The sequence below is a fragment of the Equus przewalskii genome, chromosome 4, assembly GCF_037783145.1.
Source record: "Equus przewalskii isolate Varuska chromosome 4, EquPr2, whole genome shotgun sequence".
In the NCBI taxonomy this organism is placed as follows: Eukaryota; Metazoa; Chordata; class Mammalia; order Perissodactyla; family Equidae; genus Equus; species Equus przewalskii.
This window is the reverse complement of record NC_091834.1, coordinates 58,586,868-58,606,965: the sequence shown is the minus strand read 5'-3', so window position 1 is coordinate 58,606,965 and position 20,098 is coordinate 58,586,868. Positions and strand designations below refer to the sequence as shown.

Sequence of the window (20,098 nt, the reverse complement as noted above, 5' to 3'; positions counted from 1 at the left end):
ACCATCTGGAGATGTCTCGTTTTCCCTGCTGACCTCTTAATCTATTTCTTAAACATCCAACAGATATGTAAGCTGGACCAATTCCAAATGGTTTTTAGAGCGGCGAGAGGGAGTTTTGTACTGACTAGCAAAAGACAACTTTACTATTTGTTTATTGCGAGGGTCAGAAGGTTAGCTCTTAGCACACCAACCCAACTCTTTGCAAGTGGTTTCTTGCTCAGGCCACCAGAGGTGTAGAGTTTCTGAAATACTTGGGAGATGAAGATTCATTGGTTAGTTCCATTGTTGTGTCTGAGCTTTAGAGGAAACTTTTCAGGCAGAAGGGTATGAAAGGATCCTATTCTCTTCACTTATTTAGGGGGGATGGGAATCCCATCAGAAAGCTGACTGATCAGGGCAGCACCTGACAGATGGCACATACTCAATAAATGTCATATCATTGGTGCCCTCTTTAATACAGACATGGAAATGACGCATTTCCAAAGGGAATGGCTTCACCATTTGACTATCAGCTAATGCTCTTTCTGAGAAACAGGCAGTAAATGCTGTGCAACCCATCGTGTGTCAAATTTAAGGAGTAAGTTGTGATTTTTGCACTGGATTCCACACGGCACATAAGGCTTTCCTGGAGAAGCCCTTGGCCTGGGACTCAGAGACTTGCTTCCCTCTCTGGCCTCGCAACAAACCAACCATGTGGCCTGAGACAGTCACTCTACCTCCCAGGCCCTCAGTCCCTTCCACTGTCGAAGAGGGGACTGGACATCACGGCCGCTCAAGTCCTTTCCAACAAGCTAGGAACCCATGACTCTGCTCTGGTCCGCTTCTATAGCATTTTTCTCAAGAGCCCTCCTGAGAAGTGATTCCATTTTAGAAAACTCTGTTAAGCGAAAAGCAAAGCCCAGAAACAGAAAGGGACTTACCCCAAGGTCTGACCATCAGAAGCAGAGCTCTAGCGAACTTCTGCTCCCCCTGATGCCAGCTCAGGGCCTGGAGCTTGTCACGTGATTGCATTTGTCTCCAGTGACTCTCCGGGACTGGAAACAAGTCCATAGAAGGGTCCAGCTGATGGCAATATGTTTATCCTATTTCATGAAATCTAATTGTTAAGTAAAAATTCTAGGTTAGGATGTGGTTTTCTTGGTCCAAAAGGATTATGTTGACCTTAAGGATAGTTTGTATCCTTCACAGAAAGGTTTGAATGGGAGCAGACAGCCACCTCCCTGGGTCTTAAGACACCGCCTCAGTTGGCTGTGTTTTTTCAAATCCTGTATTTGCGTAATAAAACCAGTTAGCAGACCAGCCAGTGTGTTTGCTCTGGGGGGCTGTTCATCACGGTTATAATGGAAGGAAGGGCACCTGGTAGCATCGCAAAAGCAGACTTCATTTCCCTTTGTAATTACAACTGTAAAATAACTTCCAAAAACCCAAATTGCTATTGAGAACCAGATACGGCAATTCTCACGTCTCCACCTCAGTGAGTGACAGTCTCATTTCTGCTTAATTGAGCAGCAGTCAATTGCTTTTTGTAGCTGAAGTGGTAGCCTTGGCTGGTTTGTCACTTGGGTGAACGGGTTATGATGGCGGGAGCGGCGGTGGCCTCCCTCAGCCTGCTGGTGCTCATCTGGTAATTCTGCTGTCTGCCCCTGCAGACTGGCTCGGCAAAGAGTGCTCGCAGCGAACACTACCGTAACTTGTAATTTCTTAAGGAAAGCAGAAAATGATCACTGAGAGTAGCTGCGTTACACAGGGCTCTAACAGCAGTCAATTACAAAGAGCAAGAATTCCATAAATGGTCCCTCTTAGGCTGAAACGAATAGATTGAATTTTTTTTCATTTGCTGAAAAATCTCAGCACCAAATTTAATCAATATTAGCATATGACACAGCTAGATTAGACAATTGTTGGCCTTCACATGGACTATAAAATGCTGTCAATTACCCTCCCACATTCTCTCTCTCGTTAAAAAAAAAGGCTATTACTACAAAAATAAGTGATTGTAGGCTAAGGGACAGCAGCTGTTTAATTTTTGTCTTAATCTAGAAATTCTGGTCAGACAGCCATTTAAAAAGTCAAACTCAGAGTTAACCACAGGTAAAGAACTATTTAAGTTAGAACAAAACATACAAGTATATGTTTCTTAAATAAAAAACAGTGACCTGTTACTAAATATTTATGATTAACCTCCTTGAATCCCAGCTGCGCTGTGTTCCAACCACATGTCCTTGGGCAAGTTCCTTACCTCATTATATCTCAGTTTCTTCATTTGTAAAGTGGCAACAGTCGCTCCTATCTCATGGGGTGGGTGTGAGCATTAGATGATAGATACACGTATGGAGAGAGCACAGGACAGTGCCTGGTATTACCATAGGAAGCGCTATATTACATGCTTGCTATTATTATTCTTGCACCTTTTGCATTCACTAAAAACTCTTAATTGCAGTAATCATGTCATGTGATGCCCAGGAGCATAAATATATTCTTTGGTCTTCCTTATTTGGTTTAGCACACCATGCAACCTTTAGGCTGGAGACTGTTCCTCTGAGGAGCTTGGCTGGAGGAACAGGAAGGAAGAGGAGTGAGGTAATGAAGGCAGTGTAGAGATTGGCCATCTTCACTAGTGGAGGCCTTGGCCTAGGGCAGGCACACATCATCCTTGAAGGCAGAAAGGAAGGAGAAAAGGACCAGGGAAAGTGAAAACTGTTGGAGTGAGCAGAAGTCCGCAGAAGGAGCTCGAGTAAACAGTCTTGGTCTGGCTTGGAGTGGTTCTCAGCCTTGGGTGCTCATCCGAATAACCCAGGGTACTCTGTGACCCATTACACCAAATTCACTGGGGATGGGACTCAGGCATTTTTCAGGCTCCCCAGGTGATTCCAATGTGTAGCCAGGGTTGAGAACTACTGCATTAAAGAGGAAGGTTGAATGAGTCCTGAGTAGAGAAAATTTCAAACTGCTACTGCTGTGGGGAATTCCCCAAGAAGTCAAAAAAAGAGATGAGTCAACAAAGTGCTGAGCTGTAGTGACGGACCATCTGAGTTAAACAGCACTTCGTAGAAGACCTCATTGTCATTATTTCTTGGCAGCCTCAGTTGAGGTTCCTTTGGTTTGTGAAAGGTAGAAATGCACTCTGACCAGTATATGACAGAGGGGGAATTTATTGGAAAGACACAGGGGTATCTCAACAGAAGCCCAGAGAAGTGAGGGAGCCAGGGCAATGTTCAGGGGCTCAGTATCAAGAGCTCAGGGACCTTCTCCATAAATTTCTGCCGTTAAAGCCTCAAATCAAGGCCTCCATTCCAATTCCAACTTCCTGGGAGAGAAAATGATGGGCCAGGTCTGGCCAGTAGTCTATTCCTAGACCAATCAGCTACAGCCAGTAAGCAAGGGCTCACAAGGGCTGGCAGCCCACCCTTGTGTATGGGGACAGTTCCTAAGAATGGAGATCATAGAGAACCTGGCAGACATGCCAAGGGGGGTCCACAACTCCATTTTTCCCTAACAACACTTGACATCTTAGCCGTGGGAGAGGAGGAAACCGATTCCAGGGGTCTCCAGGGCTGTACCTTGTGAAGGCGGGCATGGCAGACCGCCTGTCATCAGACAGGACAGGAGGGAAGCCATACAGCTGGAGATGAACTGTGAGAATAAGGAGCTGAGATCGTAATGACAGCAAACACCTACATAGTGCTTATGAGCCGGCTACTGTTCTATTGCTTTACCCATGTTACTAAATTCACTTAATCCTCATGACAAACTCATGAAATAGTGCTATTATTATCTCCATTTTTCCGATAAGGAAACCGAGGCACACTGTAATTAGGTGACTTACCCAAGATCACACAAACCAGAAAGTCAGGCTCCGGAGTCTATGTTCCTATGTGTTCTGAATCACCACATTTGTCTGAAAAGATAAGCAGTCATGGTGATGTTTAATGAGACTGGGGTATAGGAAAAGTAGAGAGAAATAACCATATGGTGGGGAACTCAATTTGAATTCAAAGTCTTAGAGGGAGCAGAGCTCTAAGGGATGAAGAACCCATGTTGTAGGGTGGCTAACGTGAGTGTTAAGAAAGTCGATATGAAAATGTTTATTTCAAACAACTCCATCAAATGACTCTTATTATAACCAACCTGTAATTATCATAGCACTATCTGGATGGCGCTCCTGACACACCATGGGTGAACTCTATTTTGTTGTTGACCTTTTGTTCTTCATAAGACTGTAGGCTCTCAAGGGCAGAGATCACTCCAGTTGGTGCTCTAGAAATGTTCTTTGGTGGATCTAAATTGAGAGTTTATTTCCTTCCACTGCCATTTGCTGGTGTGGAGTACTTAGCCTGATGTAAGAGAAATTTACTAAGCAAGAAATTCTTCTTCTTCATACTCCATGTTCTGTTAGTGCTGTCTAACTGTTCCTGCAATGATTTGCTGCCATCAAGACTGTGATTTAATTATGCAAAGTGTGACAGATCATTTGAAAGTTGTTAGTTGCTGAGTAAGCACATTTGTGATGTGGGGATAAAAAGCCTTTGCATTTTGCTAAGTTTCATATTTCCTGTGAACACTTTTTAGTAGGAAAGAACTTAAATTCTAAATGGATACCCTGCAGATTTATGAAATATCTCAACTAGATGTGGCAATGAGAATGTGCTCAACTGTCTTCAGCAGTGGAAAAGAAAATGATATACTCCAAGACTCTGACTCTGTTACCAGTGCAAGTTATGAAAATGTCTCACCTCCCGTCAGCACCCAGACTGCATCCACCGTCATGTCTCTACTTCATCTTGGCAGAACTGTAAGGTAATCTTGACTTCCCTCAGGTTACCTGTGCTGGAAGGTGTACACGCTGGGACTCAAACACATCTGGGGATAATAAGACCAGGGCTAAGTCTGTACGTGGTAAGGGAATCAGGCTATGAGTGTTTGTTGACAGAGCCATCTTCCCAGTTGCTATGACACAATCAGATGTGCCAGAATACTTTGTTCCTCAAAGTGCTGTGGACCAACGGCATCAGCATCATCTGGGAGTGTGTTAGAAATGGAGAATTTCAGGCCCTGCTGCAGACCGACAGAAGCAAAATGTGCATTTTAACAAGATCTCTGGGGATTCATTAAAGTCTGAGAAGCACTGGCATAATATGCTGATCACTCAAGAGTTCTACAAGCATAGATTCTGTGCCGTTTGTCCATGTATCTCCCATGCCCAGTACAGTTAGTGGGAGCTCAGTTATGTGTTGTGTGGAGTGGTTTATACACAAAGGCACACATTTATCAAAGTATTGGGGCTTCTGAAGAATGCAGAGTGGCTGTAGTACAAAAGAAAAGCAGGGAATTCTCTTTTGTTCACTTCTTCAACTCGTATTTGTTGAGTACCTACCATGTGCCAAGTATTGTCCTAGGCACTTGGGGTACAGTGATGAGCAAGACACACCCGTGCCTGCTCTCAAAGAGCTTAACTTCCCGGCTACACAATAAATGAGCAGGCAAGAATTTGTCTTTGAACCAAAGGTGAATAGAATCTTTTGGTTATTGGTTACAGGAAACGTGACTGCTCTTTGCTAAAAATTAAGATAGCCACGTTATTTTTCATCTGTTCTTCCTCATTTTTTCTCTCTCACCATTTATAAGAATGGGAAAAGGCATGATTTTAGTCATTATCCTTACTGGCAGCAGTGCCACTTTTCAGTTGTATTAAAAGTCTAAATCAGGACTTTATAATGGTTCTTTCATACTTTTAACGTTTCTCAGCTTTATGGCTCCATTTAAGATTCACCGTCTGCCCCAGTTTTGTATCCTGCGGAATACAAGCAGACGACCACTATTAATTGTAGCATTTCAGGATATTCCTTCTGTAACAGTTGGATGTCTGACAACCACAAGAAAGGGGAAGTTTACTTTAAAATTTCCTTTCCTTTTTTCACGTTACTTTCCAAATCTTGGGACCCTGAAACATGACACCAGAATTGAGCCAACACATTTTTAGTATTGAAAGTATGTCATTTTTTTCTTGGTGAGAAGGCCTGGAATTCATCTTTTCACAAAGGTGGTAGCAGAAACGTCTAGCTTTGGGGGAGCTACCTCATATCCTTAAGTGAATTCTTCTTCTGCTTAAACTGGCTGGTTAGAGGGGTTTCTCTGTCTGCAGCTGAGAATGCTGACACAGCTATCTATTCAGATGGTTTTGATTATTTTATATTAGTAATTCTCACTCTTTTTGGTTTCAGGGTCCCTTTACTTGCTTAAAAATTATTGCAGCTTCCAAATAATTTTTGTTTTTGTAGGTTATATTTATCAATATTTACTATATTGTCTTAAAATTTAAAAAACACATATATTAATTCATTTAAAAATAACAATAATAAACCAATTTCATGTCAACACAAATAGTATATTTTTATTTAAAAATCACCACAGTTTCCAAGAAATTAGTGAGGAGAACAACATTATTCTCTTCATTAAGCAAGTCTGTTTGATGTCTGGATAAGTAAAAGTCAGCTCAATTTCATATCGTGTTGCATATGCAGTATTTTATTTTGGTAGAATATGTTAAAAGAACTAGTTTTACACAGATATTAATAGCCTTTCAGATAATGTGGACATTCTTCTTCAATACTACACCAAAACTTGACAAGTAGCACTTTCTTAAATGTTATTTACGATGTGGTACCTGAAACCATTATCAATGAACATTTTATACACTGCTACCTTAAAATTCATTGATATCTCTTTCAGTTTGATTAGATCTCTTACCCATGCTTGATTTTGAAACATCACCCGTTGTTCATTCTAAAATATACATTCAACATTTCATTATATAATATTTTTAAAAATCCGTTAGTATTATCTCTAAACTCATCAGAAAACTCTTGAAATATTGGGAAGCTGTCAAACTCCAGGAGCAAAAACAAGTTTCCTAAAATTCTGTTTCATTTGAAAGAGCAAATTTTATTATTGGGAACAAATGCTGTCATTTGTTTTCCTTGAGGTGACAGTCTTACCTTCACTTTCAGGAGGAAGTCTGCAAAATTACCCAGTAGGACTAAGCATAGCTTATTTTTTGGTTGTTCTTTCAAGTCAAAAATGGTATTCTCTGGAAAAAGCGGCTAGTTCAACTTACCTCTCAACTGCACAAGTGCTTTTCCTCAAGACAACTGTCACACCTTGTTATGCAGGAGGGCTTTATGTCAACTTTGTACTTCATTACACAGAATATTAAAAGGATGTGTACTCAAGAGGTGAGATTTAATAAAACTAATAATTTTTACTGCATCGTTAAGGACATTCTTAAGCAAAACTAAATGTATGTGGTGCTAAAAAATATGATGACTATTCATATAATTTGGCGCAACTACCTGGATATGTATTATAGCTTTTGTACCATCAGTGCAAAGTCAATACAGTGCAAAAGGCAAATAAGTTCTTAAGATTATTAGAAAAATAATTTTGACCTTACAGACCCCCTGAAAGCGTCTTGGGGACTCCGAGGAGTTATGAGCCACACTTTGAAAACTGCTGATCTATATAAAATGCTTGACACAAAGTTTTGAGGTGGTAAGGGCTTAATAAATAATAACAATTATTAGCTTATAAATGAAGGATGAACACAAGAAAGCCAAGAACACCTGAGGAGAATGTTCCGCTCCCTACCCCTACATACAAAGGGTTAATGTTATAGACTGGATCGTGTCCTCCCAAAATCCGTATGTTGAAGCCCTAGTCCTCAATGTGACTATATGTAGAGACAGGGCTTTCAAAGAGGTACTTAAGGTTAAATGAGGTCATAAGGATGGGGCCCTGATCCAATAGGAGTAGCATCTTTATAAGAGGAGTAAGAGACACTGGGAGTGCACATGCACCGAAGAAAGGCCATGTGAGGCCATGGTGAGAAAGCAGCTGTCTGCAAGCCAGGAAGAAAGTTCTCATGAGAAACCAGCCCTGCCAGCACCTTGATGTTGGACCCCCCGTCTCCAGAACCATGAAAAAATACATTTCTGTTGTTTAAGTCACTCAGTGTATGGTGTTGTGTTATGGCAGCCCGAGCGAAGGCAGTTAAACGCGAGATTTTTGGCAGTCATCACGGAGCAGGCTTCCAGCATGAGCCAGTCTATCTGTACAGTCCCACACTCAGTTGCTTTAATACCTAGTCAAGATTCTCTTCACTAACCAGCTAGGTGGACTGACGTTGTATCACTTAGGATTCCTTTAGTCATAAGTAACAGAAAAATGTCTTAAACCAAAAGAAATCCGACCAAAAGTATTATAAACTGAAAGAACAAGAATTCTGAAAATGGGGTGCCTCCTGGGTTGGTAGGTAACTCAGAGGTTCAGGGACCCAAGGCTTCCATCTTTCCACTTTACTGCTTCATTCTGTCAGTGCTCACCTCATATGGTGGCAGAGTGGGTGTACAAGTCCCAGGAATCAGAAGCAGAGTCTAAGATGTCTAGCAAAAAAAGAGCGATGTTCTTATCCATGCATCTGTTTTATGAGAAAGAAAAACCTTTTCCACATTCCCTGTACCCACAATCCCAATTTCTTCTCAGGTTTCCTAGGGAGGACTGGGACACATGGCCACGTCTAGGCCAATCACTGGCAAGAGGACCGAAATCACCAATCGTGACTCCTCTCCTGCGATCTGGGGCGGGTCCAGCCTCCTCTGATAGATGATCTAAAGGAGAACGAAGGGCTGGTTTTTACCATCTGGATCCTAGTGTATATTTGTGATCATCCTATAATAAGCTTGTAATTGTGTTATAATAAGTCTGCATTTCGGACTCTTTCACATGCTTGAGCCGTGACTACAGCATTACTCAAGGCACATTGCCAACACTGAGTCCAAATGACCTTGCCCCTTTTATAGCTGCTAGAGGAAGGAGGCAGTCTCCTGCTCACAGCCTACTACTCTGTCCCTCAAGCATCTTCCAACTTGCACCCTTGAGCAAGAAAGTGCAAACGTTGTGATTCAAACTGTAGCAGTTGTCCCCTCTATATCCCTCCCATCCCACCCTTTTGGTGTGCTCCCAAGAACAAGGACAACTGCCTACTGCCAGTATCCATCTCTGAGCCCGAGGCCTCTTTCTGGAACTATGCAAAGCTCTCTGCCAGGGACCAACAGTCCCCCTCCCAGCAGCCTTCAACCAACGACTGGCTGAAGTTGGTGTGGTAAGTGCCCGGGTTCCCACCCGCCATCTGGTGGGCTGGTTCTGAGGCAAGTGTCCTACACCGTTTCCCAGATTCAGCTCCAGTCCCAGACTATGACAGTCGGCTTAACTACTCACTCTTTGTTGCCTCTTTCCCTGTCTTGTTGCCCTTCTCCCCTGCTAGCGTTCCCTGCCCTTCCCAAATAAATTACTTGCATTTGAATCCTTGCCTCTGGGTCTACTTCTGAGAAAATGCAAACTAAGATAAAAACTATCCTATATTATATAAATCAAGCCAGACTTAGAGTCTAGGGAATGCCTAGGGTAAGTTTCAACTCTATCCTAAACTATGAAAGAAAGGAGGAATTTGAACCAAACTGGGCGTATGGCCGGACCACATGTCATAGGTGCTGGAGTCAGAATCAGTTTTGAACCTGCTGTTCTAATTTTATAAAGTCTCTTAAGAGAGTTGTCTTGCCAAAGCATCCTCCTTAAGTAAGTACCCCAGGAAGTCAGACACCTACATTACATTTTGGGGTGAAGGTGGGGATATCCCCAGAGACAAACAAAATGACTTCATACTTACAAGGGCAAATAAACGCAGTGCAAGCTGAGTATGTGTGAAAAGTGAAAAACAGAGAAGTAACCAAAGATGGGAGTGGATCAACAGCTCTGTCCTTAGGAATATGGACTCTGGCTAGTGTCTGACCTGTAAAAGGATTTTAGAGAGAGTTCGCCTGGTTTTTGACTAATTAAGTGCAAGGAAAAAAATCTAAAATCAATAATAGAGCGTTGTAAATGCAGAAGGAAGAAAATCTGTAAAACCTCTTTATATGATTTTTGTCCAATTTTCCATCTCTACCCATTGTTTTCTGTGTCTCACTAAGCTAAGCAAACTCAGTGTTAGGCATGTTTTACAGCAGCTCCACACTCTCTGAAGCATGTGGCCGTATTTTTTATCAGTTTTTCCTCATAAGGGTGCTAGGTTCGGTCAAAATCATTTTCCCTGTTTGAGAAAGAGAAAAGCAGGACAAGCAAGAGGGGAAATGTCCTTGGCTTGGGTCAAACAGGAAGCTGCCAAGAAACAAGAAACGTTGACTGACCCACCAGCCTGTGGGCAAGTCACCTCGGGGCCCTATCTATGTAAACAAATTCACACAAGGCCTGTTACTTCCTTCAGGCAATTAAAAACTTTTGATTGGGAAGTAGAAAGCCTTTTAAGAAAACTATCGCTACACTAAGTGGATATTACTTAGACATTTATGCGCCATGAATTGTGATGCCAAATGAATTTTCTCCTTGAAGGTCCCTACCTTCATCTCTGTCTACGCAGTTTCTCCCCAGATCAAACCCACCTCGTTCAGGAAGTTCTCCAGTTCTCCAGCTGCCTTCAGGAACCGACCTTTCCTCTCTGCATCTGACAACACTTTGTCATCATATCACAAGGGTTCTGCTGTTCAGTGGTCTTTGCCTAGGCCCTTGTATGATTTCTGGCACATAATAGAAGTTCAATATGTATTATCAAATAAAGGAATAAAATTTTGTAACGAACATGGTGTGTGCACGTATGTGTGTTTGGGAAATGGCGGGGAGGGTCCAACCACAGCTCTACACTTAACTAACCAGCAAAAGCCGGCAAAGTCTCAGGGACAGTTAAGGAGTTCCTTGAAGAAAGAATAGACTGCCATAGTCACAAAGTGTCTTTTGGGGACCACAAAACCCTGTAACTTCCTGCACATTCCTGACAAAATTTTTCCACCTTTGAAATTCTGATTGTTCTCACTGTCATAGTGCTTGAAAACACTACAATTGAAGGCTCTTGAATGAGCCAGTCCACTCTGTTGACCACCCAACAGAAAGCTCCATTAACACTAGGTGCCATGGGGAAGCAGGCAGAAGGCCGTACTGCAGGGGCCATTGTGTTAGGCACGCTAGCACATACATGTCTGCAGAGCCGTCACGTTCAATAGACGACAACTCCTTCACTTCCCAGGCTCTTAAGTTCACATTTGGCCACTAATAATTTGTTCATTCACGAGTGTTTATTGAACAACTATCACGTGCCAGGCACTAAACCAGGTACTAGACATATAGAGCACATTTATTCCCACATCACTAGTGTTTCAGGCATTCTTCAAAGTTTCTGGTCCACCGATAATGACTTACCTTTCCAGGGCTGTTATATACTCTTCATTGTTATTGTAGTTACTGTTATAGAGGATAATGAATAAGTACAGGTGGATGCTCCCCTCGAACTTGATCTAATCCTCCCACATCATTATTAGTGGACATCGCCTGTTGCCTGATGGAGGAAAAGCGGCAGCAAAAGTCATGTCCCCCTTTTGGTCCTCAATTTCCTTACCTGTAACATGACAGTACACTGGGTGATCAGCGAAGTCACCACTTTCAGCAGTAGGTTGCTAAACTCTGAGTCTCGATTCAACAGTTTCTTGGCGGGTCCTTCCTCTCCTCCCTACCACCTGCGCTTTCCTCAGGGGGCCTCCCTCTAAGCCACTTGACACAGTCACATTGAGTAAGATGAAGAAATCACTGTGCTCGGTGCTTCTCCCCACTGAACGCTTCATTATAACCCAACAGGAAAGAAGTTTAATCTAAACAAATGCTCACTTTCCTTTTCTTCCCCCACCCATCCGTCTCTGTCAGCTTGATCGAGAAAATATGGCTGTTAATAGCCTACAGTGGAACAAACATTTGCATAACTGTTACCTCAGAGCCCATAACTCTGAGCTAATTGGCTGATGGTGATTAAAATGATTAAGTGATTGTAATTTATATGATTAACCAATTAAACCATTCTCCAGTGATTGGCTCAGGGTAGGCCTCGAGATGCGCGCCTGTCTCCCAGCATGAAGGCCAAGCTGAACAGTGTTAAATGTTCTTTCAAAGGCTGAGTTGTTCCTCTGACCAGTGGGGAAAATATTGTACCCTGGCAAGTTGAGTTTGATCGTGTTAAATGAGTGGCTACCAAAAACTCAGTGCCGGGCGTAAAAGAAGTAGGAAGCTGGGCAATGGTTCTTTAATGTGGAGGGACAAGGCGGATGGGTTGTTCCCCAGAACCATGATTGTTATTTGAAAGTAGCTCACATTCCACTGAAATGAAAGAAAAACACAGTTAAGACTTAGTGCTCAGGAGCCGAGTCAGCTGGTTCCAGCCTGGCTCTGCCACTCACCAGCTGTGTTGAGTGATCAACGTATTTAACCTTTTTAAGCCCGTGGATTCCTCTCCTATAGATAATATTCTTACCTATTATGAAGATCAAATTAGATTATCCATATTATATTCCCAATAAACATTAGCTGCCATTGTTATTGATATTTTTACTAGGATTTTATTATTACTCCACTGGAATATAAGCTCCAAAGACATCCTCACTTTTCTATTCCTGGTGTTCAGCATGATGCCTGGCACATAACAGGGACTAAAAATATGTGTTGATGATTGAAATAATAACAGTGAGCACAGAGCCCTAAACTCATGCCAGGCACTTTCCTAAACACTGCACATTCGTTAACCTGGGTAATCTTGTAACTGCTCCATGAGGTATATATACTATTATCTTCTGCATTTTAGCGGTCAGGAAACTCAGGTAGAGAGGTAAAATTAGCTCTCTCAGGGTCCCACTGCTAGTGAGAGCTGGATTTGAGAGTGAGGCCTACATTAGGCATCTCTGTAACTAATAAGTAGAAGGATGTTTAGACATTTCCCCCATCCAAGGTAAAACATCACTGCCAAATGGGTGTAAGAAAATAATATGGTTCCTTCCATTTAGTGGGAAAAAACCAAACTGCATTAATTTGCCCAGTGACACATTTCAGGGACTTGGCAAATTTGGCAAAGGCGATAAGAAGAAATGTCACAGAGATATAACATACAATATAGGGAATATAGTCAATAATGTTGTTATAGCTTTGCATGGCAATAGATGGTTACTAGACTTATCGTGGTAATCATTTCGAAGAGTATATAAATGTTGAATCACTATGTTGAACACCTGAAACTAACATAATATTGTGTGTCAACTATATGTCAATTAAATAAATAAATAAATAGCTTGAGTTCTCAGAACCAACCAGACAGGTAGGCACAAAGCAGAAATTGAACACAGTCTTTGCTAGTCTGCTAGGTAAAGTCAAGTTCACTGTGATTCAGCGTGTGCATGCTCGTGCTGTGTGTGTGCGCGCGCGCGCGTGTGTGTGTGTGTGTGTCCCATTGCCTTCTACCAGCAATCACTTTACTTTCCCTGAGCCCCGGGCTAAATGCATCACCTTCTTCCCAAGACTTCCCAGGCTGTTAGCCAGTGGGATGGCCGAGAGTAGACTGCTGGCTGTTGGTTTTCAGGCTACAATTCATTAGAAAGTGGAAAGAGAGGCAGGTAATTGGCATCCCTATTCTGTGAGCTGTGGCCAACATTCCAAAGGCAGCCGCTTGTGGGTGTCTTTCTTCCGGGCCTCTTCTGGTTATTAAATGTCAGCACATCACAGACAGCGAGTGTTTTACTTCCACGTAAAGAGTAACATGTAGTTGCGCCATAGATACTCCCAAAGCTGAGGGGTACTGTTCCGCTGCTGCTACTCACTGCAACAAATGTGGCTGTGAGGCCGACTGGCATTTGCCTACACTGAACACAACACTTGATTGGTTCCACAGCCATCTGACTCAATTCACTTTCTTTTCCTGACTCTTCATTTTCTCGTCTTTTTATTCGCTTTCTTCCTAGCCCAGGACTTTAATCTTTTCTGAACTCTCTCGTCCTTCCTCTTTTCCCTCCTTCCTCACGACGTGTCTTGAACATGAATGCTTAATACACCTATTTTCATGGGACGAACTCTAGTTCATTGGGATGAATATGGCCATTCAGCAGTGATTTGTGCATGTATATGTTCTTCAGTAACTTCCATGCTGCGGAAGTTGGAATTTTACTGTTAACCTGATGCCAAAATTAATTTCACTTTTTTCCACCACAGGGGTTGTTGTTATTTTAGTGTGACTTTACCTAAGTTCTTATTTTAAAAAGACACACACATACAACTTTTTTGTCTTATAAAATTAATACATTTTTATATTAGAAATTGTATAGAACACAGACAAGACAAAGTAGAAAAGATTTGGTGTATCTCCTAATGTTTTTCTTTGCCTTTAAATCTCCCTGTACTACAAAAAAGTGAAAAAAATATGCATATTTTTTGCTGAGGAAGATTAGCCCTGAGCTAACGTCTGTTGCCAGTCTTCCTTCACTTTATGTGGAATGTTGACACAGCATGGCCTGACAGGCAGCACTGGGTCCGCGCCTGGGATCCAAACCCATGAACCTGGGCCACTGAAGTGGAGTGCGCCAAACTTAACCACTAGGCTACAGGGCCAGCCCCTGAAAAAATATTTTTAAACCTGAGAGACTGTGCTCCATGTATATGTGTGTGCACAAGAGGTAGGGTGGGTTTTGGAGAAAGCCCTTTGTGATTCACCAGGCTTGAAGAAATAGATCAAGATATTTGACAAGTTCAAATTATGGCTGGATTCCCACAGCAGGAACATCTGGATCCTTGATTTTTCCCAGGGTTTAGAGAAGTCAGTCTCTGGTTATTGCACAGGAGAGAGAGAAACCCAAGCTCTGGACTTGGCAGGACAAAGCTATTCAATTCATCTCTAAATCTTTACAAATCCAAGAATTTCCCTGAAGTCATCATTCACTCTGAACTTGTCTGTTGCTTTTTGTAAAGGAGAGAAAAGAACCTTGCTTTGGTTAAACGTCGGCTCCTATGGAACCAAGTGTTGAAAGGGGGCAGAGTCCATAATTGATTTTCTGACAGGTTATAAAATATGAAAAGATGGGAAAGTTTTAAAACTAATTTTTAGGTATCCGTCTGAAGCCATGTCCAGTTGGCCTGCAGGATCAATGAAACAACATTACATAGAAATGCTGAACTCATACTCTCCTGGCTAATCTATATTTCAAAGATGAGATTGAGCTCTTAAATGACCTACACACAGAGTGAGCGGATCCCCAGTTTAAACCTCCTGTTTGGAACCTTGGTTGCAAAAATTAACTATTTCAAGGAAATGAAAGTCAATACGTCCCTGATGTCTTGGCAGGATGGGGAGGTGGGAGAGAATTCAGACAAACCATGTAAAACAGGCCAAGTAGAACACACGTGGTCTTTTTGTCAATTTAATGTCGACTTTTTGGAATGATTTTTGGCTTTTTATTTTATGTTTTCTGGTTTACATCTGGATTCGGGGAGAGGCATGGAAGACAGCCTTTGTTATCCCTGGATATCCCCTCAAGGGCAGCATTAGGGAAATTTGTCTGACCTCATGCATAAATGAGATCTATCTTAGGAAGGATGGAGGAGTTTTTCAGCTTCTTTAGCTCCATCTCCAACAGGAAGTCCCGCCTGAGGAGCACGGGAATTCAGGAAGTTGCAGGGTTTTGGGAGGAGGATGCGAATCAGGATGTGGCTTCTTGTTACCTTGAAACAAAAGGAAAAATTCTGGCCTGAGGCAGTTTGAATGGGGATTCCACCTAACGATTTCTACAAACTCTTTTTCTTCCATCTGAGGCTGGGCCTCCATGAGATGCATTCTACTCTATAAATGTCCTAACCCTCTGAGAAGGTTCTCCTGAAGCTTACATCAGAAGTTTCAATATTGCAGCCTTCCCCAAGGTTTCAGGCGTGTCTCACTGATCTCTCTGTGACCTTGGGGACTCCTCATGCTTGGGCATAGTATTTAAGTGCTCTTTCCTCCTTTAGCCCCAACCCCCCAACTGCTACTCTCCCACCTCTTACTTCCCCCCACCTCCTCACTCCCGTGATCATAAGCTCCTTGAAAGCAGGGATTGGGCCCAGCTCATTTCTCCCAGAACCTAGTGTAGTGCCTGACACCATGACCATCTGACACATATTTAGTTATTTGTTTTGTTTTCTAGCTCCATCTCTAGAATGTGAATAAGTTCAGCAAAGGAAGAGATTTTTGCCAGATTTGTTTACATCTCAATCCCCAGGGTCTAGAAGAGTGCCTGGCACATAGTAGTGCTCAACAAACGTTTGTTGGATGGGTGTATGGCTCAATGGATGGATGGACAGATGGATGAGCTGAGATACAAGGCGGCGTTAGAAGTATGATCAAGGTGCTATGGGAATGTAGTTCCAGACTCATTCGTTTTGAAAGAAGAACATTGGGAAAGACTTAGCAGAAGAGATGCACTTAAAGCTGGCCCTTAAAGGGTAAGTAAGTCTTTGTTACTTAAAAGTGAGGAAGTGGAGCCGAGGCAGAGGGGAAAGTGTGGTCAGGGCAAGAGGACGTGACCTCGTTGGGACACACAGACCAAATGGGAAGGCGGGGAGGCTAGAGCATTAGGTGAGGCAGTGGACCATGGAGATGAGGCTAGCAGGTAGGTTGAGCCCAGACTGTGAAGGGTCTGGGATGTGATGATTTTATTATCATCACATTAGGATTTTATTTTATAAGAGTGTCGAAGGCTTTTAAAGAGAGGAGTGATAGCATCAGATCTCATTAAAGAAACTGTATGGAAGATGCCTAGGGTGTGGCAGGGGGCAGACTTGTGGCAGGAAGGCCAAAGGGGAGGGACTCACTATGTACGGGCAGGTGGCAGGACATAGGTGTGAGCCAATCGAGTTTCAACATCCTGCACCTGGACCATAGGAGGGGCTTGCCGAAGAGTGGATGAATGAATGCTGCTGAATCAGTGCTGAGGTTTCTCAAGTTTCTCTTAAATACATGTATTTTCAAAGTTAATTCAGTTCACATTAGGTCACTGGTTCTCAATTGGGGTGATTTTGCCCCTCAGGCCAAAGTCTGGAGACGTCTTTGATTGTTGCAAGGTGAGTACTACTGACATCTACTGAGTGGTGGCCAGGGATGCTGCTCAACATCCTGCAACACACAGGACAGTCCCTACAACAAAGACCTACCCAGTTGAAAATGTTAATGGTGCCAGCAGTGATGCAATCTATAGAAAAATTAATAGACTAGTGGTAGAGGGTCCAGGAAATATGTGTTTTGCTCTGCCGCAGGCAAGACCTTAATCCAAGAGTGACTCCTTTGAGTCATGTAGACGCGAAGAGGACTTCCGAGTTGGGATGACAGACACCCTGAGGCATTGGCCTTAGTACATTTGACCTTGATTGTAAACTTGTTGCAATTAGATGAGTGCCAACAGAAGGCACTATTAAATTACAGAGCTAACACAGGTAAAGTGGCCAGCATTGTGCCTGGCACAGGGTGGCATTCCATAAATCTTCTTTTAATAACTTGTCCTGATATTTTTCCTTGATTCCAATCCTAGTGTTTCTAAGAAGCACACACTCAGGTGTCTACTCAAGTGTCTCCTTCTCAGTGGGGTCTTTTCTGGCTGTCCTCTCTAAGATTGAAGCCCACCCCCACACGTACTTCCTGTCCTCCTTTTCTACATTATGTTTCCCCATCTGACATACTCACATTTTGCTTATCTGTTTATTGTGTATCTCTCTCTACTGGAATCTAAGTTCTATCAGGGCAAGGATCTCTGTCTGTCTTATGGCCACGTCCTCAGCACCCAGAACAGAGCCTGGCATATAGTAGATGCTCAATGAATATTTGTTGAATGAATAAATGAAACAAATCCCAGTTCCTCATAGCCAGAGACTGTTGCTGTGGTATGCGATGTGAGAGTCTGCCCTTTTCTGTTTGTCTCCAATAGGCATGCAATGAATGTTTCTTCAGTGAGCAGAAGGAAAAAAATTCCATGAACTCCTGAGGCCAAATTTTCTCTTGAAAGGAAACAAGTTGTAGTGGCCCGTATGGCTCCAAACTCTTCTACATGTGAAGGAGAGATGTTCAAGGCTGATTTTGCTCACTGGCTCCACGCTCTCACCCGGATCCCTCTGCAAGGAGGTGGGCCATCAGGCCCCATCAGCGCTGCTGGGCTCGCAATCAGACTTTAATGACTGTCTGCTTCCCTTCCCACATGTTTATAGTCCTCCGCACTCTGATTAGGTTTTTGGTCCCACAAGATAGTTAAAAGCCCACAATTTGTGCTGGGTGTTTTATTTTTTTCTAAGTTAAGTGAGTGGGTAAATGTCCCTTTGATCTTCCCGCTGTGGATGAGAGCTGTTTGTGTTTTTAAGGCCCCCACCAATTATGTGGACGGGACTCAGGGCTGGGTTTGAGGCTGGCCTTCTGGGTGGTTCAAAAGTCCCTCAAAGGTTTTTATTCTTTCTCCTCCTCTCTCCTCCACATCCCAGGTGCTGTAGGAATACAGCAAAGAAAGCAGCAAGAAGCTCCGGGAAGAAAAATGCGCTGATGGTATAGGCCAGCTGAGGGTCAGCTTTCAGAGCTGGTGTTCCAGGAGGTCAGAAGCATTTCTCTCGGCAGGATTTCCCTCACCTTTGATTGGATAGGTTGCCAGTGGTGGGGAAGCACATAGCTTAACTTGTCATCCCCACGGAGTTTGGTAAGCAGCTCCATGGGAAGGGTGACCGGGAGGAGACAGTCCCAAACATCTGCTGGGCCGGATTTGCAGCTGAAGTGAGTAACAGACCTCTTGTCATTGCACTATTTCAGCTATTAGGTGTGCAAGAGGGATGAGGACCTGTGGGCCTAAGAGAGAAGGGAAGGGACCAGGTAAATCAGACACAGTGCCTCCAGGGCTCCCCAGTTGTGTCAGGGTTGAAATATGAGTGCCATGCTGGCCGGTGGCTTCCTTGTGGCAGGTTATCCCACCCGTACCGCAGCTAAATCGCCTGCAATAGCACTTCATTATTTTAATTAAGCTTATTGCAAGAGTAATCATCATTGCCGTCAGTATCAATCATCAGTGATTTTTCCGATTATGGCCGTAAGTGGGGACAGTCTATGCTGACAATAAATGATAATGCCTACGGCTTGAGTTGACACTTCATTGGACTTTGCAAGGTTGCTCTGAATCCTCCTGGGCTTGAATGTAAAGAACTATTTATCTATGACAAAAGCCGGGTCTACCCGATATTTGTTTTTGCTTCCCAAATGGCTAAGTTCATAATATTTGCAAAATTCATCCTTTAGTAGATGACAGTCCAAAACATATTTAGAAAGAAGTTATATGCTCTTAGCTCAGGACCGAAGCTTCACAGCCATTCTCCAACCTGTCCTAAATGTGTGTTCTTTGAGTTATGGCTCTTTCTTCCAGATGGACATGGGAAATGAAGTTGTTTCCATTGCAAGACGGCTTTTGGCTGTTTCCTATTTCTAAGCGGAAGCAGGAGGAAACAGCTCCACTTCCCTTTATAACGGGCCCTTTCTGGCATCCGACATGATTGAAATTCTTCAACAGTTAAATAAGATTTCTCCTGAACAACAATAACCTAGTTGCTTCTTATTCTTGTTACTGCATTTCCATGCTTTAAAGCACTCCCTGGTCTCAACCATTTGTGCTACAAATAATTTTAATTGAGCCGAGAAACCCTTGACATTTTAGAAATTACCTTCTATTTATAAGATTTTAAGAAGGAACCTTCCTGGCAGGCCTGACCTCTGTGTGATTTGGCCCTTTTTTTCCCCCTATTTTGAGTTTAGTTTTTTATTTTCAGTGAACCAAATTACTTTCATTCCTAATTTAAATTTTTGCAGTAGCAAATAAAAAAGCCAATTTGATATGTCTGTAAAATCCCACACAGGCTATGAAATACCCAGACTCCTTCGACTTACACATACCAGGAAGCTGCCCATCTGAAGACCATTCCGTGAAGGCTGATGGAATGAGTTCTGGGAAGACGACTAATGACGAAGGTCTAAAAACAGACGCTCTTTTGGATCCTAAAATAACCTTTTGAGTTTATGGAAGTTTTCTGAATCGTGAAAATTTTAATTTTTATTATTTATTTTCTCCAACTATCATAAATCCTACTAGTATAGGCTTTGTTGAAGTAAATTTCATTTTTCTTTTAAGATTTTATTTTTCCTTCT

At 42.7% G+C, this 20,098-nt stretch overlaps 1 long non-coding RNA gene across 1 annotated transcript in view; it reads right to left on the bottom strand.

Annotated features, from left to right (window-relative positions):
• Positions 1-15,309: 15,309 nt before the first annotated feature.
• The window catches only part of LOC139083120 (uncharacterized), a 29,378-nt gene continuing 24,589 nt past the window's right edge, over positions 15,310-20,098 (bottom strand). The window contains exon 3 of the long non-coding RNA XR_011539691.1: positions 15,310-15,624. This is a non-coding gene — a long non-coding RNA (uncharacterized lncRNA). The remainder of the gene's footprint in view (positions 15,625-20,098) is intronic.